The sequence below is a fragment of the Heterodontus francisci genome, chromosome 3 (assembly GCF_036365525.1).
Source record: "Heterodontus francisci isolate sHetFra1 chromosome 3, sHetFra1.hap1, whole genome shotgun sequence".
NCBI classification, from domain to species: domain Eukaryota; kingdom Metazoa; phylum Chordata; class Chondrichthyes; order Heterodontiformes; family Heterodontidae; genus Heterodontus; species Heterodontus francisci.
Genome location: NC_090373.1, coordinates 67,951,883 through 67,979,822, shown reverse-complemented (window position 1 = coordinate 67,979,822; position 27,940 = coordinate 67,951,883).

Here is a 27,940-nt window from a genome sequence, read left to right as displayed (position 1 = left end):
GGCTGGAGGTAAGTCTTTTCTTCTTTCCACTTTTTGGGCCAGTATTTCTTTTGAACTTGCTCTCTTTTGGTTGTAGGAAGGGTTGTTTTCAAAACCATTTTAACTGTGGTCTTTAACTTAGACTTTGTCTTTTCACCATAGCTGCCACCATGTAATGAGTTCTTTATGTTGTCTGATGCAACATAAATGAGAGGCATGGAGTCCAATTATGCTGAAAATCTCTAACAGATTTATTAACAGCTAAACTAGTATGTACAGTAAAGAACAAACTATTTACAGAACTTTCCTCTCAGTGTTACAGTTGCAGAGTGACTCTAGCTTTGTGTCACATGACTACATCCTAGTACTTAGCTCATTAGCATACTGAGATCTAAAAGGGACATCACTCTTCAGACAATCACACAACAGGTACTTCTGCCAGAAAGTGTAAATGTGCTGATATTGGGTGAGGACAGGATTGTGCTAGATTATGACCTTAGGATTCAATGAAAGATTGTTTTGAAGAGAAAGGCAGACTGCAGTCAGCTCTGACAGATATTTGCCTGGATGCAGCAGAAATCAAAGCAGCTCTCTGGACTATTATAGGTCAGGCCATGACCTAAGGAACAGATTTGAAAGAATTCAGTTACATGCTTCGCATTATTGTTGTGGTTTTTGTTTGACCTATGCAATAACCGTATGCTAAAAACGGCACTGCAGTTTGTGAAGAGTGGAATCCACTGCACTATGAAAAATGTCTAGAATTGCTACTGTAGTAAATTATTCAACACTTCACAATCGCATTTCAGCATCAGACTTCTTCACTGGAACATTGGCTTTTGAAGTTGCTGTAGAGTGAATTCTTCAGATAGATCCAAAACATAAATATAAAAGTATTCTCTAGTTCTTACACAGGAAATGGAATATATTATGTGTGAAAGTTATGGTGCTGAAATTACACATCTGTTAATCAGGGTAAAGGAATTGTGTACAAGGACATTAATAGGGCTATTTAATGCATTTATACTCCCAGCTTGCTCATTGGCAGATTATATGGCGAATTCAGACATGCGCTATTTATGATTTCTTTTAATTAACAGGATGTAGGTATCATTGGCAAGGTTGGCATTTATTACTGTTCCCTTGTCTCTCCATGAGCCTTCTTTTTGAACTGCTGCAGTCCATGTGGTGTAGGAGCACCTGCAATGCTGTTAGCTAAGGAGTTCCAGGCTGTTGACTGAGCAAAGCTAAAGAAGGGATGCATTGTAAGATGGAAATCACGGATGTGCCTGAGTTTGCAAAGTGTAGGAGTGGCAGGCAACATTCCATAACTGGAAACAAGAAATGCTGGAACCACTCGTGCAGGTCTGGCAGCATCAGTGGAAAGAGAAGCAGAGTTAACGTTTCGGGTCGGTGACCCTTCTTCGAAACTGACCCGAAACGTTAACTCTGCTTCTCTTTCCACAGATGCTGCCAGACCTGCTGAGTGGTTCCAGCATTTCTTGTTTTTATTTCAGATTTCCAGCATCCGCAGTATTTTGCTTTTATTCCATAACTGGAGTTCAAGCATGTAAAATTCCACTATAAAGGCTTATACATTAATAGTCACAGATCATTATTTAAAATTTCATGGCACAAGTAGCACTTTGGATTTTTAGAGTGATCTCTGTAAAGGCACCCTTTTTAATTTGAACCAATTAAGTAGGGGCAACCCAACTACATAGTTTGTTTTCAGTTCAGTTCTCCCTTCAAAGGAGCCTAGCTTTCAAACACCTTCTCAGTTACTGTTCATGGCATCACTTCTTTGGTCAACACAAGGCAAAAGTAGGTCTGGCCAGAAGTAATCGAATAAGGAGATGGAAAACACAAATCATTTCTACACAGAGCTCCCTATATTAACCCAGCTAAAACCAATTCCACTTATTCATTTGAGCAAGCTGAGTTCAGACATGAAGCACTCTGCAATAGCTAGCAGTTAAATTCTAAGCCACTTGAATTACAGCTACCTATTAGTTAATAAATCATTAATAATAACACTAGAATTTGTTTTCATGACAGTTTCTAAAGGTTAGTTTGTCATTGAGAACACAAAGCTTCCCACAGCTGCAGTGTAGTTTTTTGAAGTGCCCTAAGAGTGAAAGAAGGCTGCTGTGTATTAACAGGATTATTAATCAAATTGGCACATTTCCTATATTCACCACTTCATAAGGATAAACTGATAGGGAGGCCTGAACCATTTTCCTGTCAATCCTTATCTAAATAATCTGAGTGAACTGTCAGCGCGGAACGAGCACTGTCAGGGAGGTCACCAATGGGGAGAGAGGAATGGGGGCAAGCTGCGAAATTAAGTAACTCCTCCGTGGAGCTGAGCTGGAAGTGGAGCCTTAAAGGTGAGGAAGCAATCCTGGAGGAAAAGTAGATGGAGGGACAGGAATCATTCTAAAAACGTACACTTACTGTTTTTTGAGCTGTCTGCAGTGATCACTTTAAGGACATGCCCTCCACCTAAAAATTGCATTGTGTCTTATGTGTGCCATACAACCCCAATTTGTATATCATAATGAGGCCCTCCATTTCCAGCACTGGAGAGAAATGGCAGCAGGCAAGTTGGCAGTGGGAATAGGTTGTAAGTAGTGCTTTGTCATTTTCCTTGCATTACTGCCACAATCATGCCCCAAACAAGGCTGAAAATCAGCTCCTAGATTGTTACTGTACAAAAACAGAAAAGTTGGTCCATCTACCCTGGTATTTCTTTCCATATGAGCTACATAATATGATTCACTCACCTGTCCGCTTCCTGTATACTTTTTAATACTTGTTTATGTATGATGTAACATGACAATATACTCTGGCATTTCGCAGCAGTGGTTCTTAAGGTTAAGTTTTACTTTTGTTTTTACTTGCCTTATTGTAGAACAGGAGAATTCCACATTAGATTTGCTGACCATTGTCACTCACCACTTGCATTTCCACACACACCCACCACACCATCCTTCCACCCACAACCCCCCCCACCCCCACCACCCCGCCTTGCTTCCACTCCCAGACTCTACATAGAACAAAACATATAGAAACATAGAAAATAGGAGCAGGAGTCGGCCATTTGGCCCTTAGAGCCTGCTCCGCCATTCATTATGATCATGGCTGATCATCCAACTCAGTAACCTGTTCCCGCTTTCGCCCCATATCCTTTGATCCCTTTGAACCCAAGAGCGATATCTAACTCCTTCTTGAAAACATACAACGTTTTGGCTTCGACTGCTTTCTGTGGTAACGAATTCCACAGGCTCACCACTCTTTGGGTGAAGAAATTTCTCCTCATCTCAGTCCTGAATGGTTTACTTCGTATCCTTAGACTAGAGCCCCTGGTTCTGGACTCCCCCACCATCGGGAACATCCTTCCTGCATCTACCCTGTCAATTCCTGTTAGAATTTTATAGGTTTCTATGAAATCCCCCCTCACTCGTCTGAACTCCAGCGAATATAATCCGAACTGACTCAATCTCTCCTCATACGTCAATCCCGCCATCCCAGGAATTAGTCTGGTAAACCTTCGCTGTACACCCTCTATGGCAAGAACATCCTTCCGCAGATAAGGAGACCAAAACTGCACACAATATTCGAGGTGTGGCCTCAGCAAGGACCTGTATAATTGCAGCAAGACATCGTTGCTCCTGTACTCGAATCCTCTCGCTATGAAGGCCAACATACCATTTGCCTTTTTTACGGCCTGTTGGACCTGCATGCTTACCTTCAGCGACTGGTGAAGGAGAACACCCAGGTCTCGTTGCATATTCCCCTCTCTCAGTTTATAACCATTCAGATAATAATCTGCCTTCCTGTTTTTGCTACCAAAGTGGATAACCTCACATTTCACCACATGATACTGCATCTGCCATGCATTTGCCCACTCACTCAACTTGTCCAAATCACCCTGAAGCCTCTCTGCATCCTCCTCACAACTCACCCTCCCACTCAGTTTTGTGTCATCTACAAGTTTGGAGATATTACATTTAGTTCCCTCATCTAAATTATTAATATATATTGTGAATAGCTGGGGTCATAGAGTTATACAGCACAGAAACAGGCCGTTTGGCCCATCGTGTCTGTGCTGGCCATACAGCACCCAACTATTCTAATCCCATATTCCTGCACTTGGCCCGTAGCCCTGTATGCTATGGCGTTTCAAGTGGTCATCTAAATACTTAAATGTTGTGAGGGTTCCTGTCTCCATCACCTCTTCAGTGCTAGCACCGATCCCTGTGGTACCCCACTAGTCACTGCCTGCCATTTGGAAAAAGACCCATTTATCCCTACTCTTTGTTTCCTGTCTGCCAACCAGTTTTCTATCCATTGCAATACACTACACCCAATCCCATGCGCTTTAATTTTATACGCTAATCTCTTATGTGGGACTTTGTTGAAAACCTTCTGAAAGTCCAAGTCAACCACATCCAATGGCTCCCCCTGATGAACTCTACTAGTTACATCCTCGAAGAATTCTAGTAGATTTGTCAAGCATGATTTCCCTTTCATAAATACGTGCTGACTCTGCCCGATTCTAGCACTGTTCTCCAAGTGCTCTGCTATAAAATCTTTGATAATGGACTCTAGAATTTTCCCCACTATCGACGTCAGGCTGACTGGTCTATAGTCCTCTGCTTTCTCTCTACCTCCCTTTTTAAGTAGAGGGGTTACATTAGCTACCCTCCAATCTGTAGGAACTGTTCCAGAGACTATAGAATCTTGGAAGATGGCCACCAATGCATCCACTATTTCTCGGGCCACTTCTGTAAGTACTCTGGGATGCAGACCATCAGATCCTGGGGATCTATCAGCCTTCAGTCCCATCAATTTCCCCAACACCATTTCTCTACTAATACTGATTTCCTTCAGTTCCTCTGTCTCACTAAGCCCTGTCTTCCCCAACATTTCTGGTATGATATTTGTGTCCTCCTTAGTGAAGGCAGAACCAAAGTATGCATTTTGTTGGTCAGCCATTTCTTTGTTCCCCATAATAAATTCCCCCGTTTCTGACTGTAACGGATCTATATTTGTCTTCACCAATCTTTTTCTCTTCACATACCTATAGAAACTTTTACAGTCAGTTTTTATGTTCCCTGCAAGCTTGCTCTCGTACTCTATTTTCCCCTTCTTAATCAATCCCTAGGTCCTCCTTTGCTGAATTCTAAACTGCTCTCAATCCTCAGGTCTGCTGTCTTTTTTGCCCGAATTTGTATGCCTGTTCCTATATGCAACGTCTTGGTGCCACCAGGGACCAGTAAGGTGCCTCTTGGGCTGCAACTAGCACCTCCAATTCACTGGTAACAAACAAAAGAGGATAAACAAACGAGGCTGGTAGACCAATCTCTTATGGCCCTGCCAGTGGCCTCATTAGTCACAAACAGGATGCACAGCACTGGGACTGGGTCTCAATTTCAGTGTGATCTAACTTCTAGGTCATAGAATCTGCTTAAAGAAAACTTTGGCTGGAATTTTATGATTTTACGTGGCCCAGGCCCTTAATTGGCCACGGGCGGGACTTCCGCCCCCTGAGGCAGGAAGTCCCGCCACCAAGAGCTGCCAAATTGCAGCTGTCAGTCTCAGGAGTGCCACCGGGAGCAGAGGCCACTGTTGGGACTGCAGCCATGAAGTGGAGCAAGAGGGATGCCGGCCCCGGAGAAAAGGTATGTTAGTGGGGCCTCGCTGGGGACAATTGACCCGGCCCTGGTTAGGCAAGTGGGGACATTTGGGGGTGGGGGTGTTGGGGAATATATTTTAGTGGTTGCAGTTGAGTCATGTGGGGGCCCTCTGTGGGGCACAGTGTGCCTGATCAGAAGGGATCCCCACCCACAGCCCATAAGAAGGCTGCCAGGTTTTACTGAGTGGCTCCTGGGAGGGCCTGAGCATCCCACCGGCCGCTGGTAAAATATCAGCGGCAGCGGGAGGAGGCTCTTAAGTGGCAGTTAATTGGCCACTTAAGGACCTTAATTGCCCTGGGGCGGGCTGGCCATTTCTTTCCGCCGCCGCAGCCCCGCGTAAAATTGCAGCGGGGGCGGGAAGGTGACGGGAGTAGCACTCCCCCGCCTCCCACTCAATTTTACGAAACCTCTGCCTCTAGCCCACTCCTGTGGGGGCTGTAAAATTCCGGCCTTTGTTGCAGAGGATTCCCCACTATAAACCTTCTCTCTGTAAAGAAAACATTTCTCACCGTCTCTGTAATTCTTTTTCTGATTATCATCAATTTGTGCCCTCTTGTTATCAACCCATTGACCAGTAGAAACAATAGTCCCAATATTCAGGGAGAGATGGGAAGGTTGTGGGGGAACATCGTGGCGCAGGGAACATGGAGGTTCCGCCGAATTTAACAATAGGAAATTCATTATAATTCTTTTCTTCATTTACTGCCTGGAAACTGGCCAAATTGACAAGCTGGCCAACTGCTGGGTGCAAAAAACCAGCACAAGGAGACAGCAGCCGGGGACCCTTGGGGAGGGACCCAGCAATACGCAGGAGAGAGGGATTGAGAGATTGGGGCTTGAGGGTGTGAGAGAAGCTATCGCAACAGAGGAGAAAAGAGAGGCTGTTATCAGCAGAGAAGAGGCTGAAGGCTTCTTTGAGAGGCCTGGGAGAGCAATCCTGCTCCTCATGGCCCACAAGGGGCTGTAAAAGGCATTTATCTTCTTGAGGCAGGAGTTCTTGCCTCCCTTTCACCACTGGGTTTCCTGAGTCCTTGGAAACCCATGCAACAAAATATTATAAATGAGGTAAACACCTAAAATTGTGGCCTCAACTAAACGTGCCTACATATTTCGTAGGCACAGACCAAGTATAGTACAACAACAACTTGTATTTAAAAAGCACCATTAATGTAATGAAATGACAAAGGACCTTTAGAGAGACATTATAAAATAAAGTATGACATTGTGCCACAAAAGAGATATTAGGTCAGATGACCAAAAGCTGGACCAAAGAGGGAGGTTTTAAAGAGTGTCTTAAAGGAGGAAAGTAAAGGGGAGAGGTAGTAAGGTTTAGGAAGGGAATTCCAGAGCTTAGGGCCTAGGCAGTTGAAGGCATGGCCACCAATGGTTGGGGTGGCTTGGGGTGGGTGGCAATTAAAATTGGAGATGCTCAAGAGGCCAGAATTAGAAGAGGGCATATATCTCAGAGCCTTGTAGGGCTGGAAGAGATACAGAAATAGGGAGGGGGGTGAGGCTATGGAGGGATTTGAAAACAAAGATGAGAATTTCAAAATTGAGGCATTGCTTTATCTGGAGCCAATAAAGGTCAGCGAGCACTGGGGTGATGGGTAATTTGGTGCGAGTTAGGACATGTGCAGCAGAGTTTTGGATGACCTCGAATTTATGGAGGGTAGAATATGGGAGACTGGCCACGAGTGTATTAGCATAGTCAAATACAGAAGTAACAAAAGGGCGGCACAGTGGCGCAGTGGTTAGCACTGCAGCCTCACAGCTCCAGCGATCCGGGTTCAATTCTGGGTACTGCCTGTGTGGAGTTTGCAAGTTCTCCCTGTGTCTGCGTGGGTTTCCTCCGGGTGCTCCAGTTTCCTCCCACATGCCAAAGACTTGCAGGTTGATAGGTTAATTGGCCATTATAAATTGCCCCTAGTATAGGTAGGTGGTAGGGAAATATAGGGACAGGCGGGGATGTGATAGGAATATGGGATTAGTGTAGGATTAGTATAAATGGGTGGTTGATGGTCGGCACAGACTCGAAGGGCCTGTTTCAGTGCTGTATCTCTAAAACTAAAACTAAAAAACTAATAAATCTAGCTGCCAATTGCACTGTGGGTTGAGGCCACATTTCCTGTTATTCAATATTACCTCCCTGCTTTTGTACTCTTTGCCTATAGATGCAAAATCAATGATTATATTTGCCTTATTCTAGCTTCCTCTAAAGATGCTGTCACCTTGAATGATTTGTGTAGCTGCACATCGTGACTAAATGACTTTTTAAAAACATTGGAAGGAATATAGCCCATCCTACTGACTGCATGCCAGATTCAACCAAAGCAAAAACAAAAACTGAAGCATAAATCTTCTCAATTCCTGTTTGTCTCCTTTTCTGAAGAGGGGTGTCATATTTGCCGGCTTCTGCCTCAAGAGAGTTTGGGAATTTAAAGCTAGATTCTCTGTTATTTCTTCCTTAGATTTCCTGAAATGTAAACCATCGTATCCCAATAATTTCCCCAGCTTAATTTGATTAACTAAATCAATCTCGCAAAGTTAGAATTGCATTCTAAAAAGTGCATTTACAATTATGTTAGAAACATCAATCAGAGTAAATCTTCTCACACTGTCGATGAAGTCACAAGCCCATAACAAATAAATTAAATTTTCCTCCTATGTGTCTTTGAGCACCGTTTCTGCATTCATTAAATTCATTAATTCACAATACATTTGTACGTTACTTGTTACAACTTGTATACACTGTACAAACCAGTAATGCAAATCACATTGGGATCATTCTGACATCCAGAACTCTCATGGCAATACTTAGGTGTTAAAGGAATCATTCCTCTGTTTAATAATTGCATCAAAATTTTAAATGTCAGTCCTGAATTTCTATGGGAGTTACTCCAATCGCTTCATTTCCTGTGGTGGGAGAATGGAATAAGCAGCCCCTCCCCTGGAGTAATTTATAGCCATGCTCTTTATTCTTGCATTCATGATTTCACTGTACGCAAATCCCTGTCTGTCCTCTCAGGTGAACATAAAGGATTCCATGGCACTCTTTAAAGAAGAGCAGAGGTTGGTTGGCATCCTTCCATATATAAAAAATGATGGACATGCAGCAAACAAATCATTTAGGTGGGGTTTCTTCTCTTGGTACACCTTTGTTGATGGCCGTGAAGGTTCTGCCACAAATGCTGCAGGTGAAGCTGCCAAGTGACGCTGTGAGTTGTTGTTTTTGACATTGGCGCCAGTTGCCAAGCTGCTATAGCAACTGGTCATCATGGTAGTGTACATCAGTCCAAAGCATGTGCCGTCATTTCCCTCTTTTGACAGCTAGTGAATCCCAAGTGCGATAGTCAGCATTTAGGGCCTTCATGTCATGCTTGCAAGCATCCTTGAAGCGGAGATTTGGGTGCCCCACTGGTCATCTGGCTCTGGCTACCTCACTGTACAGAAAGTCCTTGGATATGCCACCATCTTCCGTCCTGCAGACGTGTCTGATCCATTGAAGCTGCCTCTGTTTAATTAGTGCCAACACATTTGGGAGCTCTGCTTTGAGAGGACTGCCACATTTGTGATTTTGTCCTAACAGGATATACCCATAATGTGCCGCAAACTGTGAAGATAGCAAATGTCACCCCACTATTTAAGAAGGGAGGGAGAGAAAAAACAGAGAACTACAGACCTGTTAGCCTCACATCAGTAGTAGGAAAAATGCTAGAATCTGTTCTAAAGGATGTGGTAAATGGACACTTGGATAATAATGATCTGATTGAGCCTGGTCAACATGGATTTATAAATGGGAAATCATGTTTGACACACCTGCTGGAGTTTTTTGAGGATATTACTAACAGAATTGTTAAAGGGGAGTCAGTGGATGTAGTATACTTGGATTTTCAGAAGGCTTTTGATGAAGTCCCCACAGGAGGTTGGTTAGCAAAATTAAAGCACATGCGATAGGAGGTAATATGCTGGCATGGATTAAGGATTGGTTAACAGGCAGAAAACAGAGAATAGGAATAAACAGGTCATTCTCACATTGGCAGGCTGTGACAAGTGGGGTACCGCTAGGATCAATATTTAGGCCCCAGCTTTTCACAATATATATCAATGATTTGAATGTGGGGACCAAATGTAATATTTCCAAGTCCGCTGACGACACAAAACTAGATGGGAAGTGTGGTGTGAGGAAGATGCAAAGCGGCTTCAAGGGGATTTGGACAGAGTTATTGGGCTGTATTTTAAGGAGCCCTTGATGTCGGGATCCATAGCGGGGGTGGCCTGAAATGGCTCCTGATGAGGCCCACCACGGACCTCGACATTGGCAGGGCTCAGTCCGATCCTCCCGGCAGTGGCGAGGCACCATGGCAGACTCCTGCTGCTCGGCCAAGTGATCACAATCAGCATATGCAAATTAATAAAATTAATAGATTTACATATACTCTTGTCTAATCTTGATGGCCCGCCGTGATCTTCAGGCCAGCGGCCGGCACTCCCGCGACTTTGGATCCCCATCTGGGGAAACAAGGCACCACACTGGTGGGGAGGTATGTTTATTGGTGTGGGAGTGGGGTGATGTGGGGAACAGCATCAAATAAACGGTCATGGGTGTTAGGGATGGTGGCAAGGGTTGTACAGTAAACTTTGTGCAGTTTGGAGGGGGTGCGGTGAAGGTCAGATGGTAAGGGTGTTTTGATGGGGGGAAACAGCAAATAGTTAATGTACTTGTTATTGGGGGGGTGGGAGAGGGAAAATGAAATGTATTTATTTAATTTTATTCAATATGTCTTAAATACTTAAATAAGCTGATAGGGCCTTTAAAAAGGACGTCAGCACCTATGCACAGGCAGTTTACGCCATTGCAGGGGACGGACAGCCTGCCCCCTACACGTGATGGGAGGGAGTGGGGGGGGGGGGCATCCTGCCCCACTATTGAAATGAGCTGCTGTGCTTGAGATTGCACTGGCTCTTTGGCGTGCAGCCCACACGGGCGGGCCGCCATTTCTGGAGCTGTGGCAAGCTCATAAAATCCAACCCAGTGTGTGGGCAAGAACATAGCAGGTGGAATATGATGTGGAAAAATGTGAGGTTATCCACTTTGGTAGGATGAACAGATGTGCAGAGTATTTCTTAAATTGTAAGTGTGACGGAAACCACAGCTGCCAACTGGAAATATATTAATTTCATCACATGGAACACTATTTGAACTGTTACTGGACCTTGAACATAACTTGTTTAAAAAAGACCACAGAGCAGTGGCTGAAGACATGGCTGCACATTGCATTCTGATAGACAGTTGTCTAGAGGGACAATGGGAGTGCTCCCTGGTTCAATTAGCCGGATGGGTTTTGTCAATAGTGAGGATCAAAAGACATTGAGAGTCATTGCCTGTGTAAGAGCCAGCATTCCAGCGCCACCCCCACACAACTGAATGTGTCTAGTCAGCTTTGAAGAATCAACAAACCTCGCAGGCGATGCTATCTCAAACAAAGAGCTAGTCACATGACTAACCTGCTGGCCAACCTGGGAATTGATTGAATTGTGCTCACAGTAAAGACAGACTGCTTTTGAAGACCAAAGAGAAACAAAGTCTCTCTCTGTCTCTCTGCTCTCTGTCTCCGTCTCACGCAAAGTTCCAGGGACTTAACAGAAGTAACTTAACCATCAGGACAGAAGGTCTCTGCAGCCTTCTGGTACCAGCGAAACAAGTTTGAAAGTGTGCACTGGGCCCCAATGAGAACTGCAAGAATTAACTTCAATCAAAGACTTCACAGCAAACCAAAACCAGTAACTGAATTTCATCTACTACTTCAAACCTTCCCCCTTTAATTCTTTCTCCTCCTCTGTATCTATTTGTGTGTGTGTTTATTGCGTATGCATGCTAGCGTGGTCGCGTTGCATATTTTTAGTAGTTTTAACTGAGTTAGAGTTTTAAGGTGAATAAACTTACACTTTTCTTGTTTAAACCTGAGAAAACCTATCTGGTTGATTCCTTTAAAATTACAATTGGAGAGCAGTGAGCAAGGACTCATGGAGAGAAAGCTACAAAAAAAGACTGTGATTTAAAAGTTAAAAGTTACCCTGTTACGGCCAAACCAGGAAAAGGCTGAGCGGAGAGCCCTAAACCCCTTCCTCACCTAGTCGTAACATAGGGGGTTAGAAAGTGTAGATGTACAAAGGGACGAGGCTGTCCTCATCAGCAAGTCACTGAAAGCTAGCATGTAGGTGCAGCAAGCAATTAGGAAGGCTAATGGTATGTTAGCCTTTATTGCAAGATGATTTGAGTACAGGAGTAGTGAAGTCTTGCTTCAATTGTATAGAACCTTGCTCGAGCCTTGATAGAACCTGTACCTGGAGTATTGTGTGCAGTTTTTGTCCCCTTACCTTTGGAAGGATATTATTGCCAGAGAGGGAGTGTAACAAAAGTTCTCCAGACATGTTCCCAGGATAGCGGGACTGTCCGATGAAGAGAGATTGGGGAAACTGGGCCTGTATTTTCTAGAGTTTCGAAGAATGAGAGGTGATCTCATTGAAACCAACAAAATACTCAAAGGGATAGACAGGGTAGATGCAAGTAAGATGGTTCCCCTGGTTTGGGAGTTCAAAAACGGGGACACAATTTCAAAATAAAGGGGAAGCCACTTCAGACTGAGACGAAGAGAAATTTCTTTACTCAGAGGGTTGTGAATCTTTAGACTTCTCTACCCCAGAGAGCTGTGGAAGCTCAGTCACTGAGGATGTTTAAAGCAGAGATTGAAAGATTTCTAAATACCAATGACATAAGTGGATATGGGGATAGTGTGGGAAAAAGGCATTGAAGTGGATGATCGGCCATGATCGTATTGAATGACGGAGCTGGCTCGATGGGCTGAATGGCCTAATCCTGCTTCTATGTTCCTAAGATGGAAATTATTGAGCTTTTTTCCAGATAGCTGTAAGTCACCCAAGTTTCACAGCCATACATCAAAGTTCTGAGAACACAGGCCTTATAAATCATGAGCTTGGTCCTAAGGGTCAGCTTGGTGTTATTACATGTGCGTTTTGCAAGTTGGCCAAAAGTGGTAGCTGCTTTCCCTATGCGTGTATCTTAGTTTGCATCAAGGGACAGTTGTCTGAAACTATAGACCCAAGGTGGCAGAATTTGCTGTTATTTAGTGTGATTAGGGGCAGAGATGCAACACCATGTCCCATGACCATGGTTTTCTTGATGCTTACAGTCAAGGAGAACAAGTTAGAGGCACAGGAGAGAGTCTATGCAAGTCTGTGTAGTTGAGTTTCCGTGTGAGCAACTAGCACAGCATCATCAGTGTAGAGGAATTCTCTGATCAGGACGTGATGTGCTTTTGTCTTCGTTTTCAGCCTTGATAGCTTGTCTGACCCAGTGTGCAAGTAGACTCCTTTTCATAACTGCAGGGAAGACGAAGGTCAGGCTTTTGGAGAAAAGTGGGGGCTAGGACACAACCCTGTTTCACTCCATTCTTCACTCCAAAACTGTCAAAAGTGGAGCCATCAAACTGTACCTTGCAGAGCATGTTGTCATGGAAAGAGCGGATGTGACTGAGGAGCTTTGGTTGACAGCCAACCTTTTCCAAATCTTGTAGAGCCCTGTTCTGCTGACAGTGTCGAGTGTTGTAGTGAGATCTACAAAAGTAAGGTAAAGGGGTGTAGTCTGTTCCCTACAGTTCTCTTGTAGCTGAAGTATGGAGAAGATCCTATCCACAGTAGATTTGCTGGCACGGAAACCACACTGTGCTTCTGAGTAAACTTGATCTGCAAGTAAATGGAGTCTTTTAAGTATGACCCTAGCAAAAGCCTTCCCTGTGACGCTAAGGAGTGAAATGCCCCTGTAGTTGCTGCAGTCTCCTCTGTCGCCTTTGTTTTTGTATAGTGTGATGATTTTGGCATCACACATCTCCTGTGGAACAGAGCCTACTTTCCAGCAGAGAAGGAGAAGGTCGTAAAGGTGTGGCAATAAATGGGGCTATCCGTGCTTCAGCAGTTTGGGATTCAGTCCTTGCCCGGTGCCCTTCTGTTCACTAGGGGGTCTATGGCCTTCTCGAGCTCCAGTAATGAGGGTTCTTCGTCTAATTCATCCAGGAGAGGAAGTTACTGGAGGGCATCGAGTGCAGACTGAAAGATGTCCGACTCATAGGAGTACCCCTGTTTTCCTCGCCAATATTTACCCTCAACCAAAAAAGATTTTCTGATTATTTATGCTGTTGCTCTTTGTGGGACCTTGTTGTGCACAAATTAGTTGCAACAGGGATAACATTTCAAAAGTATTTCATAAGTGTGAAGCAGTTTGCAGCATCCTGGGTTTGTGAAAGGTTCTATATATATGCAAATTCCTTCTTGTTCCTAGAAAAAAAGGGACAGGAGGATTTACTGTTGGAAATGATGGGGCAGGGAAACATCAACAAATGACAGATGTGAAAGTAAATGGCAACAGTCAATGTTGAAAAAGCACCAAAATCAAGACTAAATAATAAGGTTCCTGGAAATCCTATGCAGATAGTTGCTGGGTCCTTTAAATTCTGTCTTTTAAATGGCACCAAGCAACCCTGGATGCCTGGCTTATTTGGGCAAGAACAGGAACAGGATTGCCATCCCATTTGCAAACACTTCTTTAAACTGCCACACCCCCCAGACCTGACAGTGGAAACTAAGACTGCACTAAAAGAGATGGAATTCCATCCCTATTCAGGATATCTAATTTATTCCAATAGCATGGACAGTTCCGAATGGACAATCTAGATTGACATGTTCATAAGCGAGGAAGATGCATTTTATTTGAAACAATTTATTGTGCTTGATCACTTGCACAGATGTACAGCTATACATTTAACAGAGTTGATTGAGGGAGTGATAACTTCATAAGCTTTCTTAGCAAATCAGTGATGAGGCAACTGACAAGTTTTAATGATACATTATTTAAGCAGCTGCAAAGGAAACCATCAATTCAGTTGCCTATAGATGAAGCAGAGATCTGACAATCAATCAAGTAGTTAAACTGCATTGTAACTGCTGAATAATTTGAAAATAGCAATTGCCTTCCTTTGCCTTAAAATGTACATTTTTAACATATTAAATCAGTGACTGAGAGAGTTTGATGTAAGTTGCTATCTTTTTCGCACGTTTTGTCTTCATGGAGGAAGATACAAAAACCTCCCAGAAATACTGAAGAACCAAGGGACTAGCGAGGTTGGGGAACTGAAAGAAATTAGTATTAGTAAAAAAGTAGTACTGGAGAAATTAATGGGACTAAAAGTTGATAAATCTCCTGGGTCTGATGATCTACAATGCAGAGTGTTGAAAGAAGTGGCTGTAGATATAGTGGATGTGTTGGTAATCATCTTCCAAAATTCTGCAGATTCTGGAGCAGTTTCTGAAGATTGGAATATAGCAAATGTAACTCCACTATTGAAGAAAGGAGGGAAAGAGAAAACAGAGAACTACAGATCTGTTAGCCCGACAGTAGTAGTAGGGAAAATGCTCGAATCTATTATCGAGGATGTTTTAACTGGACATTTAGAAAATAATGGTAAGATTGGGCAGAGTCAGAGGGAAATCATTTTCACAAACTTGTTCGAATTTTTTGAGATGTAACTGGCAGAATAGATAAGGGGGGACCAGTGGATGTGGTGTATTTGGATTTTTAGAAGGCTTTCAGTAAGGTCCCACACAGGAGGTTAGTAAGCAGAATTAAAGCACATGGGATTGTGGGTAATATATTGGCATGGATTGAGAATTGGTTAACAGACAGAAAACAGAGAGTTGACAGGCTGTGACTAGTAGGGTACTGCAAGAATCATTGCTTAGGCCCAAGCTATTCACAAACTATTTCAATGATTTGGATGTGGGGACCAAATGTAATATTTCTAAGTTTGCTGATGACACGAAACTAGGTAGAAATGTGAGTTGTGAGGAGGATGCAAAGAGTCTTCAGGAGGATTTGTACAGGCTGAGTGAGTGGGCAAGAACATGACAGATGGAATATAATGTGGAAAAATGTGGAGTTATCCACTTTGGGAGGAAAAATGGAAATACAGAGTATTTTTTAAATGGTGAGAGGTTGTGAAGTGTTGATGTCATTAGGGGCCTGGGTATCCTTGTTCATAAGTCACTGAAAGCTAACATGCAGGTGCAGCAAGCAATTAGGAAGGCAAATGGTATGTTGGCCTTTATTGCAAGAGGATTTGAGTGCAGGAGTAAAGAAGTCATGCTGCAATTGTATAGAGTCTTGGTGAGACAGCACCTGGACAGTTTTGGTCTCCTTATCTAAGGAAGGATATACTTGCCATAGAGGGAGTGCAACGAAGGTTCACCAGATTGATTCCCGGGATGGTGGGATTGTCCTATGATGAGAGATTGAGGAGACTGGGCCTATACATTCTACAGTTTAGAAGAATGAGAGGTGATCTTACTGAAGCATACTACATTTTTACAGGGTCCAATAAGGTTAATGCAGGTAAGATGTTTCCCTGGCAGGGCGGCGCTCTAGAAGTAGGGGACACAGACTCAGAATAAGAGGTAGGCCATTTAGGACTGAGATAAGGAGGAATTTCTTCACTCAGAGGGTGGTGAATCTTTGGAATTCTCTACCAAAGAGGGTGATGGAAGCTCAGTTATTGAGTATATTCAAGACAGAGAGTGATAGGTTTCTAGATATTAAAGATATAAAGGGATATTGCAGAAAATAAAAGCTCATGGTGTAAGGGGTCATATATGGGCATGGATCGAAGATTGGTTAGCTCACAGGAAACAGAGAGTAGGCATAAATGGGTCATTTTCTGGTTGGCAAGATGTAATGAGTGATGTGCCACAGGGATCTGTGCTGGGGCCTTAACTTTTTACAATTTATACAAATTACTTAGATAAAGGGACCGAAGGTATGGTTGCTAAATTTGCTGATGACACAAAGATAGGTAGGAAAGTAACTTGTGAGGTGGACATAGGAGGGGCTGCAGGGGGACATAGATAGGTTGGATGAGTGGGCAAAGATCTGGCAAATGGAGTATAATGTGGGGAAGTGTGAAATTGTCCACTTTGGCAGGAAGAATAAAAAAGAAGCATATTATCTAAATGGTGAGATACTGCAGAGCTCAGAGATGCAGAGGGATCTGGATGTCCTAGTCCATGAATCGCAGGGGGTTCGTATGCAAGTGCAGCACATAATTAGGAAAGCTAATAGAGTGTTATTGTATATCGTGAGGAGAATTGAATACAAAAGTAAGGAGATTATGCTTCAGCTATACAGGGCATTGGTGCGGCCACATCTGGAGTACTGTGTGAAATACTGGTCTCTTTATTTAAGGAAGGATGTAAATACATTGGAGGCAGTACAGAAAAGGTTTACTAGACTAATAGCCTGCATGATCAAGCTGTCCTACGAGGGAAGATTGGACAGGCGAGGCTTGTATCTGCTGGAATTTAGAAAGGTAAGAGGACTGACTTGATTGAAACATACAAGTTCCTGAGGGGTCTTAACAGGGTGGATGTGGAAAGGATGTTTCCCCTTGTAGGAGGATCTAGAAAATAAGGGGTCACCCATTTAAGACGGAGATGAGAAGAAATTTTTTCTCTCAGAGGTCCTGTGTCTTTGGAATTCTCTTCCTCAAAAGGCAGTGGAAGCAGAGTCTTTGAATATTTTTAAGGCAGAGGTAGATAGAATCTTGATCAGCAAGGGGAAGGTTATCAGGGATAGGTGGAAATGTGGAGTAATCAGTTCAGCCATAAACTTATTGAATGGCGGAGCAGGCTAGAGGGGCCAAGTGACCTACTCCTGCTCCTAATTTGTATGTTCGTATATGGGGATAGTGCGGGAAAATGGCTTTGAGGTAGAAGATCAGCCATGATTTAGTTGAATGGTGGAGAAGGCTCGAGGAGCCAAATGGCCTACTCTTGCTTCTATTTCCTATGCTGGCTGCTATGTTTCAGATTTAAGGCAAAAATCTCAAGATAAAAGAAATGTAGTCCCTGATATTTCACACAGATTCTACCAGCCTGCTGTAACTCTAGCAAGAATCCATTGAAACCCCCAGAGAAACAGTATAAATGGCTTAAAAACATCTGCTTGCTCTGTTTGCTTAGGGGTTCAACCAGAGTTACAGTGGACACTGGTGTTATACCTATGGAATTTCAACCCCACAATCTTTTCCATTTGACAATGAAAGCAACCGTGCAGAAGCTAGACAAGTGAGAGATTTGTGCCTCAGGTTAAAGTCATACTCTGCTGCAGAACTCTGTCAATAATCATAATACCACAAGCAATTCATATTCATTGTCTTCTTTGATGTGAGGAAATTAAATATTTCCATAATAAATCTCCAATCTCACTGCTGTGACTTTGACAATGTAAAAAAGCAGCGTCAGAAAAGACATAACATAATTTTGACAATTGTATATTAGATGGAAGGTTGGCCAAGAGAATAGTCCAGTCTGAGGATGATGAAGACATGGATGAGGGTTTCAGATTTAAGTTTCCTATGGAGTGCAGGGATGACCAGGCTGGAGCTCTCGGATTCTACCACATTGTGGGATTTCCCAACGTGCATAGGATTATTAATGGGAACTATGTCGTCCTTTTGGCTCCTCCTGGAAGAATTGCCTCCTTTGCCACTATATTGAAGAGCAGGGCAGTTCTCCCAGTGTCCTAGCCAATAGTTATCCTTCAATCAACATCTAAAACAGATGGGCAGCAAAATTGGACAGGGCCCAAAAACTGGTAATGTGGGATTACCCTATGCCTGTTGCTTCTGATGCAGGTGGTACACAATCTTGGTGCTGCCTGCTAATTTAAATGATCGTAGGCTACAGCCAAAGCTAACCACTGTTGAGTAGCTGCACATTAGAGCAGGGGACGCAAAATCATGAGAGGTTAGCATTAGTTAAAGGTAGCCTGCATTACTTAAAGCTCTTAATGAGGAGGTGCATTGTGGCTGGAGCAGGTACTGGAAATCATTCTACAACAGATTCGGATCTGGGAATGACAGAAGAATGGCAAAACATGACAGAGACTGCTCTCCAAGATTTTCTGACACTGCACTAGTGCAGGAGGTGGAGAAAAGGAGAGATGTCATCCATCCACAGGGGCCAGGAGGCTCTCCAGTCAAACAACCAGGTCACCATGGTGATCAATGCCAGGAGGCTAGCCCTGAGGACCTGGAGACAGTGCCGGGAAAAGTTCAATGATCTAACATGGTTGGTCAAGGTCAATGAATGTACCTTCAAATGCCATATCCCACCAGGTGTACCACTAATCTCACATACAAGGAGAGGCGGTGGCATAGTGGTAATGTCACTGGACTAGTAACCCAAAGACCTAGGCTACTGCTCTGGGTCATGGGTTTGAATCCCACCATGGCAGATGGTGAAATTTGAATTCAATTAATTTGGGAATTTTGAAAAAGCTAGTCTAATGGTGACCATGAAACCATTGTCGATTGTTGTAATGTTCTTTAGGGAAGGAAATCTGCCTTTCTTACATGGTCTGGCCTACTTGTGACTCCAGACCCACAGCAATGTGGTTGACTCTTAAAATGCCCTCTGAAATGGCCTGCAAATCACTGTTCAAGGGCAATTAGGGATGGGCAATAAATGCTGGCCTAGCCAGTGATGCCCACATTCCACAATGAAATAATTTTAAAAAAACACTGCTCAGCACACCACACCCCCATAACTCAACTACTAACAAACTCTATTAAATTACAACACATCTAACATTCAGAGCTTCACCGCACCCTCCCACACTTAGCCTCTCCTTCAAATCTCACAGCTTGCGCATTCTACCAGCTATTCAACCATGACAGCCACATCATCCAAACATATTGCACCTCACTCACTAACACATTTCCCTCACTCTTGCAGGATAAGGTGGCGCACAACCGGAGGCAACAGTAACTAACCAAAGGGGGTTGGATACAGCTGCATGTTACCCCTGGTGTCCTGACCAATATTTATCCCTCAATTAGCATCACAAAAACAGATTATCCAGTCATTATCACATTGCAGTTTGTGGGAACTTGTTGTGCTCAAATTGGCTGCCGCGTTTCCTACATTACAACAGTGACTATATGTCAAAAGTACTTCATTGGCTGTAAAGTGCTTTGGAACATCCTGTGATCATGAAAGGTGCTATGTAAATGCAAATATTCTTCTTCATACACCACACCATTCCGTGTAGACGTCAGTAACTTTAAACTCTGGAAACTACCAAAGACTTTTACAATCACAGCAATAGCCAGTAGAAATCAATCAGCAACTAACCTGTAGGTCGTTGATGACCCTTTAAATAGGACTGGCGGGGGTTCCTTCCTGCTACTGAATGTGAGTTCAGCTGTGCAGGGCTAAGAGAGGGAATTAGCTGGAGCTCCAAAATGGCAGCACTGGCATTAAATCAGCATGGTTCCCCTGTATGTGCACTCACCAATATGTATCTGTTGCGGTTACAATATAAGTAATTGACAGGCATGTGGGCAGTTGTCATGATTCACTTATTATGGAACAGTCATCTTTCCACTTTCCCTCTTTTTGCCAGTGAGAATAAAGGGCTTATTCTTTGGTAGTCAGGATGCCTCCTGCTTCCTTGATGATTCACTCTTTTACATCATCATACCATTGCCTCTGGGAGAGGACATAACAACACATCTATCTCCAAAGGGGAGAGCACCATTGGAGAATAACATAGAAACACCATTGATACTCCGTAACAGCTTACAAGTGACTGAACATGTCTTTGGTAGTTCCAGCCTGCATGCATCTTTTATATTGTCATTACTTCTTGCATCCTTTATAAAATTCCCATTGAAAGAGGAATCCATCTTCAGGTGCATTAACAGGATGATGATAATCGGATATCAGAGTCATTACTTACAATACCTAACTGTTCTCTCAGAGATGCCTTATTCCAAGTACTCAAAGAAATGCAAATATGTTAAGTGAGCCCTTGACTTATATATTTAATAGCTGGGATTTTTCCCATGAATTGGAGTGAGGTTAATGTTGTACCAATATTAAAAAAGGGGAGGAATCAGAACCAGGAAATTAATATGTCCAATAGCTTAACCAGTTATTTGGAAAGTTGCTACAAGTGATCATTGGAGATGCTGTATATGAGCACAGGATGAGTGTTTATTAGGGACTTCCAACTTGGCTTCTGGAAAGAAGGTGATGTTCCAGCAAACTGCTTGAATTCTTTGAGGAAGTAACTAGGTTGGCAGATGAAAGTAGCGCTGTCGATATTCCTGATTTAAACTTTAGAAAAGATTTCAACAAGATGCCGCACCATAGGTTACTTTATAGGATAAGGTCCTGTTAGATAGCAGAGCAGTTCCTGGATTGGTGAAGTAATTAGTTGTGTTCTGGCAGTCAGAAGGTTGAGATTAGTAGAAATGGCTCCGAAGGAGAGGGGTTTCTAATGGAGTCCCTGAGGAATCCATATTGAGATGGCTATTCTTCACTATTTACATTAATGATCTCGGCAATGACGTCTCGGATACTGTCTACAAGTTCACAGATGACGCAAATACCTGTGCTAGTGTAAGGACTCTAAATGAGAAAGAAAGGATGACAATTTGATCTGAATATGATGGAGGGATGGGCTTGTATCTGGAAGATGCCAAAGTTGATAAATACAGGGTTGTTTATGTGGATAGGGTTAATGCCAAGCCTGTATGGACCATATTTGTAGAGAATTGAAGTCGGTTGAGTAAAGGGGACCCGGATGTTATAATAAATTAAATTCTGAAGGTACACAACCAATGCTGTGAGGTTATTGTGAAGGCAAATAGAATACTAGGATATAGGAGAACAGACAGGGGTTTCTGTGGCTGCAGATGCGTGTTTTCTCCCTGATGCCAGGGTCAAGGATGTGACTGAGCAGCTGCAGAGCACTCTGAGGCGGGAGGATAAACAACCAAAGGTCGTGATCCAAATCAGCACCAATGATGTAGGTAGAAATAGGGTTGAGATCTTAGAGAGCTAGGAAAGAAACTAGCAAACAGGAGCTCAAAGGTAGAAATCTCCATATTACTCCTGGTGCCATGCAACAGTGAGTATAGAAATAGGAGGATAGAGCTGGAGAGATGGTGCAGGAAGGAGGGCTTTAGATTCCTGGGACATTGGGACTGGTTCTAGGGAATTGGGACCTGTACAAGGTAGATGAATTGCACCTGAACTGTGCCAGGACCAATGTCCTCACTGGGCGGTTAGTTAGTGATGTTGAAGAGGGTTTAAACTAGCTTGACAGGGGGATGGGAACCAGGATGTAGTACTCAGTCAAAATAAAATGTAGATCCCAGCAAGTGCAAAGCAAACAAATAAAAACAGAATGAAATGTGTTTCCAGATAATGGGGAATTTAATTATCCAAATATAAACTGGGATAGTAGTAGAATCAAGGGAAGAGGGGCAAAAGTTCCTAGAGTGTGTCCAGGAAAGTTTTCTATAGCAGTGTGTTTCTAGTCCAGCAAGAAAGGATGCACCAGTAGACCTGGTTCTTGGGAATGAGGTCGGCCAAGTGGATCAAGTGTCAGTAGGGGATCATTTAGGAGACAGTGATCATTGTATCATATGGTTTAGGTTGGCTATGGAAAAGGACAAGGAACAATCCAGAGTAAGAATAATTAACTGGGAGAAAGCCAACTTCAAAGGAGTAAGAATGGATGTGACCCAGATAAACTGTGAGTCAAAGGTTAGCAGGCAAAACCGTAATCAAACAATGGGCTGTCTTTAAAGAAGAGATAGTTCGGGAACAGTCAAGGTATATTCCCATGAAGGGGAAAGGTATTATAAACAAATTCAGAGCCCCCTGGATTTTGACAGAGATAGAGATTAAGGTGAAGAAGAACAAATGTGCTGATGAGAGATGTCAGGTGGATAATATAACCGAGAACCAGGCTGAATATTGAAGGTTCGGAGAGGAAGTGAAACAGCAAATAGGAGAAGCAAAGTGAGAGTATGAAAAGAGACTGGCAGCTAATATAAAAGAGAATCCAAAGGTCTTCTATAGACATATATATAGTAAAAGGGTGGTAAAAGGAGGAGTGGGGATGATTAGAGACCAAAAAGGAGATTTACGCATGGAGGCAGGGGGCATGGTTGAGGTATTGAATGAATAATTTGCATCTGTCTTTATCAAAGAAGATGCTACTGCACAGGTCATGGTGAAAGAGGAGGTAATTCAGACACTTGAAGGGTTTAAAATTGATGAGGAGGAGGTATTGGACAGGCTATCTGTACTTAAAATTAATAAGTCACCAGGACCAGATGAGATGCATCCAAGGCTACTGGGTGAACTGAGTGTGGAAATTGCAGAGGCACTGGCCATAATTTTCCAGACTTCCTTAGGCTCTGGTGTGGTGCCAGAGTACTGGAGAATTGCAAATGTTACACCCTTGTTCAAAAAAGGGTGTAAAGATATGTCCAGCAACCATAGGCCAGTCAATTTAACCTCAGTGATGGGGAAGCTTCTGGAAATGATAATTCGGGACAAAATGAATAGTCACTTGGGAAAATGCAGGTTAATTAAGGAAAGCCATCAGGTATTTGTTAAGAGAAAAGCATGTTTAATTAACTTGCTGGAGTTTGTTGGTGAGGTATTGGAGAGGGTTGCTGAGGGTAATGGTGTATTATCTCTTTCTAGACTAATACAAACGAAGCTGAAGGGCAGGCATAAAGGTTTAGAATGCAGAACTTTAATGGAGACTAGTTGGTGATTCAGCTTACGCGTGCTAACTGTGCAGGAGAACAGAATGATGTGATATTGCATCACTTCCTGTGATGACATACACATTAGCATAAACATATATTTAAATGATTATATTTAACATATTTTTATTTATTTTTTTATTTATTCAGAGATACAGCACTGAAACAGGCCCTTCGGCCCACCGAGTCTGTGCCGACCATCAACCACCCATTTATACTAATCCTACACTAATCCCATATTCCTACCACCTGTCCCTCTATTCCCCTACCACCTACACTAGGGGCAATTTATAATGGCCAATTTACCTATCAACCTGCAAGTCTTTTGGTGGTGGGAGGAAACCGGAGCACCCGGCGAAAACCCACGCAGACACAGGGAGAACTTGCAAACTCCACACAGGCAGTACCCAGAATTGAACCCGGGTCGCTGGAGCTGTGAGGCTGCGGTGCTAACCACTGCACCACTGTACACTATCATAACACCCCCTTTCCTTAAATGACAACCCCATACAGTATAACACTGACATGCACATAAACAAGCAGCCCTTATGAGATATAAGAAATTTGACCACTATAACACTATTTACATTCAACTGTCACAAGAACATTTGAAACGGTACTGGTCGTCGGCTGACTCGACCAGAACTTGTGACAACAACATGTGGGTGTGTTCTTGAACTGTCTGTCCTTTCCTCCTGAAGATTGTATTTGGGAAGATTGTCTTCAGTTGTCATTGTGTTGCTTGTTGTCTTTTCATCGACATAACATATGCGTAGGCAATGCTGGTTGGTTGCCTTGTGCATGGCTAGCAGAGAGTCCCCTGAGGTGAGATGGATTCCTTCGCAGTACCGCACCACTTGGTGTCACGTCATACGAATGTGGTTCTTTTCACACCTTGGACACCTCTGCTAGGATCCAAGTCTGTTCTTGTGGGTAAAGGACCCTCACCATCTGGCCAAAGTATAGTGGCTGTAATTCTGCACCCACATGCACGTCATGTGTGTCTTTCATCTGGTCTTGTTTCTGACGTAACTGGTCTGTGATCAAGGATGACTTGGTGAGATGATAACTTGGTAGTGTTGTTCTCACCGGTCGACCAAGCAGAATCTTAGCAGGTGCTGGTAATCCAGAGTCTAATGGCATTGCGCAAATATGCAATAACGCAACTTGGATATTTTACCCGAGTTCCAAACACTTTTTGATCAGTGATTTGACTCCTGATCATACGTTCAGCCATCCCATTCAAACGAGGATAATTGGGGGGATTATGTGACATGATTGATTGACTATGGTTGATGGACCATTGTTCACACATATCCTGGAGCAGTTTTCCAGTGTATTGTGGGCCATTATTGGGCACCAAAAAGACTAAAGATGGCACTAACAGTGTTGGTCACTGCTGTACTCGAAGTGTCTCGAAGTTTCTGCACAACAGGAAATTTGAAATGATAGTCAGTCACGAGCAGATAGTCTTTGCCCACAGAGCACAGATCTGTTGCTATCATTATCCATGGTGATGGTGGCATGTCATGCGGTTGGAGACGCTCTTTTGTGGCTGCATCTGTTCCATTTGTACTGATCCAATGGGTGTGCACCTATTTTAACTGCTGTAGTTTTCTGACTGGGTCAGCTCATGGATGGTGACCATGTGAAGTTCATTGCATGCCGGCAATCCTACTACTGCTGGTCCTGACACATCCACTATGCAGAATACCTGAGTAGACCAGGTTGACTCTTTGTACCTGCATTCCAGGTCGAGGGAACCTAGGCACGTTTTTGTCGAGCCACTGTCTGCTGCAAGCTTCACACTTGTGGGTTGGACTACAGACTTCCATGCCTCGTGGCACATGTCCTTGAGGATGCAGAAAGGTAGAGTGTTGACACTTTCACCAGTGTTAATCTTCACTCTCAGTCGATACCATCAAGCCTTATTGGGGCAGATGATCTGGAGTGTTGCAAAAGCTTCCGTTTTGTTAAGATTGTGTTAAGATTGTGTGAAATAGCTGTTCACCTCTATCCACCTCGATCAGGCGTTCAGTCATTTCATGGATGGGTCTATGCTTTGACAATGCCTGGAATTGTCTTGTCTCCCTTTGCCTCTGGGTGGCGTACTTCTGCAGTTTGAGCTCTGCGTGCTCTGTCTTCTCCCCGCATTCCTACTGCTGGACCTTCTACAAAGTTTGGGCCAGTGCCCTCTAAGCCCGCATGCCTTGCAGGTGTCTGCATTTGCCAAGCATCTACGCGGTTGGTGGGAGAGGCCGCAGTTACTGCACACCTCATTCTGCCTGGGTGCCTTGGATATTATACAGACAGGCGTTTCAGACCCTAAAGATTTTTAAAAATTTATTCTTTCATGGGATGTGGGCATTGATGGCAAGGCCCACATTTGTTGCCCATCCCTAATTGCGCTTGACAGCTGAGTGGCTTGCTAGGCCATTTCAGAGGACAATTAAGAGTCAACCACATTGCTGTGGGTCTGGAGTCACATGTCGGCCGGGCCAGGTAAAGACAGCAGATTTCCTTCCCTAAAGGATATTAGTGAATCAGATGGGTTTTTATGACAATCGATGATAATTTCATCACACCATTACTGAGACTAGTTATCAATTCCAGATTTTTTTTAATTAATTGAGTTTTATGAATTAATTTAATTTAAGTTCCACGAGCTGCTGTGGTGAGATTTGAAGCCATGTCCTCAAGGCATTAGCCTGGCCCTCTGGATTACTATTTTCATGACATTACCACTACTCCACCATCTCCCCTGCTTGCAGACACAGTCTGCCTGCGATAATTGCCTTATAGCTGTGTCTGTCCTGTAGCATATTCTCCATGCCGTGTCGCTTCGGCTTTTTCAGGAGGTCTTTCTGGAATGCCTCAGTGAGAGTGGAGGTGATAACCAACTCCATAATTCGTTCTGAGAGTTTAGTATCAGAGATGTTGCATTCTCTTGCTTTTTCTCTGCATTGAATAACAAAGTCGTCCATGTTCTAATTGGCTTTCTGTCTATACCACATGGCTTTGAAATTGACTTTAATTTTAAGATGACTTGACGATGTTGCCCATAGCTTTGAGTATCCTTCTGGTCAGCATCAGATAAGCCAGTGGTATTGCTTCTGCGCAGACCTTCCTTTCCTGTGGTGATCCTCCTTTTTATAGTCTGCTTCTCTCCATCCACAGAGGGGCCTGGCAATAGGGTCGGCTAATGATGCTTGATTGCGGCGATGGCAGGAAGGGATCCAGACCAAAACAGGACGCTGCACTGATCTCTGTGGCTGAAACTACCAATTATTTTGTCTTGCCAGCTCGGGGGCAAAACCAGTAGTGTATCCAAATCACTTTCAATCTCTACTCACACCATTGCTCTCCAGATGTGACAGCTGTGATCCTGTCACAGCGCTTCTTGCTTGAATTGTCGTTTTCAACTGCTGATCAATGTTGTTGATTCACTACTACTGCCACCACCTTTTATTATCTCTTTCCAGCTGAAGGCATAAAGGTTTAGAATGCAGAGCTTTAATGGAGACTTGCTGTTGCATCAGCTTACATGCAGTAACTGACTGTACAGGAGAACTGCATCACATGATAATGCATCACTTCCTCTGAGTACATACTTATTACCATAAGCATATATTTAAATGATTATATTTAACCTACTAACAAATACACTATCACAATAGGTAATGCTGTTAATGTGGTGTACATGGACTTCCATAAGCCGCTTGATAAAGTGCCACACAACAGACTTGTAGCAAAGTTATAGCTCATGGAATAAAAGGAACAATTGAAACATGGAGACAAAATTGGTTGAGTGACAGGAGAGAGTAGTGATTAATGGTTGTTTTTCAGGCTGGAGGAAGGTTTGTAGTGGAGTTCCCCAAGGGTTAGTGTTAGGACCCTTGCTCTTCGAGATATATATTAATGTACAGGGGTGTACAGCGCACAATTTCAAAACTTGGAAGCATTTTGAACTGTGAGTAGGATAGTGTAGAACTTAAAAAGTACATAGGTTGGTGGAATGGGTGTGCAAGTGGTAAATGAAATTTAATGCAGAGAAATGTGAAATGATTCATTTTGGTAGGAAGAACATGGAGAGACAACATAAAATAAAGGGTACAATTCTAAAGGGGGTGCAGGAGCAGAGGGACTTAGGTGTATATGTGCATAAGTCATTGAAGGTGGCAGGACAGGTTGAGAGAGAGGTTAAGAAAGCATACAGTATCCTGGGCTTTATTAATAGGGGCATAGAGTATAAAAGCAAGGAAGTTCTGTTAAATTTGTATAGAATACTAGTTTGGCCTCAGCTGGAGTATTGCGTCCAGTTCTGGATGCCACACTTTAGAAAAGATGTGAAGGCATTAGAGAGAGTGCAAAAAAGATTCACAAGAATGGTTCCAGGGATGAGAAACTTCAGTTACATAGATAGATTGGAGAAGTTGGGACTGTTTTCCTTGTAGAAGAGAAGGTTGGGAGGAGTTTTGAAAGAGCCGTTCAAAATCATGAGGTCTGGATGGAGTAGATTGGGAGAAACCGTTCTCTTTGATGGAAGTAGCAAGGACCAGG